Source organism: Trichechus manatus, unplaced genomic scaffold, assembly GCF_000243295.1.
Source record: "Trichechus manatus latirostris isolate Lorelei unplaced genomic scaffold, TriManLat1.0 scaffold00188, whole genome shotgun sequence".
NCBI classification, from domain to species: domain Eukaryota; kingdom Metazoa; phylum Chordata; class Mammalia; order Sirenia; family Trichechidae; genus Trichechus; species Trichechus manatus.
In genome coordinates, this window is record NW_004444124.1 from 3,583,086 (window position 1) to 3,585,494 (window position 2,409).

Genomic DNA, 2,409 nt, shown 5'->3' on the forward strand with positions numbered 1-2,409 from the left:
AGCTAATAAAAAAAAACTCCCAACAAAAAAACAGTCCTGGCCCAGATGGCTTCACTGGAGAATTCTACCAAACATTCAGAGAAGAGCTTGTACCAGTACTACTCAAACTATTTCAGAACACAGAAAAAGAAGTGACACTTCCAAATTCATTCTATGAAGCCAGCATAACCCTGATACTGAAACCAGGCAAAGATGCCACAAAAAAAGAAAATTACAGACCAGTACCTCTCATGAATATAGACCCAAAAATTCTCAACAAAATTCTAGCCCATAGAAATCAACATCATATGAAAAACCTAATACACCACGACCAAGTAGGAATCGTACCAGGTATGCAAGGATGACTCAACATTAGAAAATCAACGTAATCCACCACATAAAAGGAAAGAAAAGAATCACATCATCATCTCAACTGATGCAGAAAAAGCTTCAACAAAGTCCAACAGCCATTCCTGATAAAAACTCTACACAAAATAGGTAAAGAAGGGAAATTTCTCAATATAATAAAGGGCATCTATGCAAAACCAACAGCCAACATCATTCTTAATGGAGAGAGGCTGAAAACATTCCTCCTGAGAACAGGAACAAGACAAGGATGCCCTTTATCACCACTCCTGTTTAACATTGTGCTGGAAGTTCTAGCTAGAGCAATAAAGCAAGAGAAAGAAATAAAGGGCATCCAAATTGTAATGAAGAAGTTAAACTATCCCTGTTTGCCGATGATACTATACATAGAAAACCCTAAAGACCCCATGAGAAAACTACTGGAACTAACAGAAAGATTCAGCAGAGTAGCAGGATAGAAGATAAACAGACAAAAATCAGGTGGATTCCTATACACCAAAAAAGAGAAAGATAAAAAGGAAATCAGGAACACAATACCATTTATAATAGCCCCTAAAAAAATAAAATACTTAGGAATAAATCTAAACAGGGATGTAAAAGACCTATACAAAGAAAACTACAAAACACTACTGCAAGAAACCCAAAAGGATCTACATAAATGGAAAAACATACCATGCTCATGGGTAGGTAGACTCAACATTGTGAAAATGACAATTCTACCCAAAACAATTTACAAATACAATGCAATCCCGATCCAAATATCAACCACATTCTTCAAAGAGATAGAAAAACTAATCGTTATATGGAAAGGGAAGAAGCCCCAAATAAGTAACGCACTATTGAAGAAGAAGAATTAAGTAGGAGGACTCATACTACCTGATCTCAGAACCTACTGTACAGCTACAGTAGTCAATAACAACCTGGTACTGGTACAATGACAGATACATGGAACAATGGAACAGAATTGAGAGCCCGATGTGAATCCATCCAACTACGATCACCTAATCTTCAACAAAGGCCCAAAGTCCATCAAACGGGGAAAAGACAGTCTTTTTAACAAACAGTGCTGGCAAAACTGGTTATCTGTCTGTAAAAAAATAAAACAGGTGCCACACATCACACCATGCACAAAAACTAATTCAAAATGGATCAAAGACCTAAATATAAAGCCAAAAACTATAAAGTTCATAGAAGAAAAAACAGGACCAACGCTACAGGCCCTAATACACGGCATTAACAGGATACAAACCATAACCATCAACACACAAACTCCAGAAGATAAGCTAGATAGACGGGATCTTCTAAATATCAAACACATACGCTCTTCAAAAGACTTCACAGGAAAATTAAAAAGAGAACCTACAGACTGGGAAAAAAATTTTGGATATTACAATTCGGACAAAGGTCTAATCTCCATAATCTACAAGAAAATCCAACACCTCTACAACAAAAAGACAAATAATCCTATTAAAAACTAGGCAAAGGAAATGAACAGACACTTCACCAAAGGAGACATTCAAGAAGCCAACAGACACTCACGTTCACTAGCCATTACAGAAATGCAAATTAAAACCACAATGAGATACCATCTCACCCTGGCATTACTGGCACGAATAAAAAACACTGGAAATAACAAATGCTGGAGAGGCTGCGGGGAGACTGGAACTCTTATGCACTGCTGGTGGGAATGCATAATGATACAATCATTTTGGAAAATGATATGGCGCTTCCTTAGAAAGCTAGAAATAGAAACACCATGCAAGTCAGCAATCCCACTCCTAGGAATATATCCTAGAGAAAGAAGAGCCGTCACACGAGTAGGCATATGCACACCCATGTTCATGGCAGCATTGTTCACAGTAACAAAAAGACGGAAACAACCTAGATGCCCATCAACAGATGAATGGATAAACAAACTATGATACATACACACAATGGAGTACTATGCAACGAGAAAGAACAATGATGAATCTGTGAAGCATCTCATAAACATGGATGAAACTGGAGGACATTATGCTGAGTGAAATAAGTCAATCACAAAAGGATAAGTATTGTACGAGACCT

The 2,409-nt window shown here is 37.4% G+C and overlaps 1 protein-coding gene across 8 annotated transcripts in view; it reads right to left on the reverse strand.

The window, feature by feature from the left end:
* The window catches only part of PRP4K (pre-mRNA processing factor kinase PRP4K), a 54,420-nt gene that overhangs the window by 23,382 nt on the left and 28,629 nt on the right, over positions 1–2,409 (reverse strand). The window lies entirely within an intron of this gene.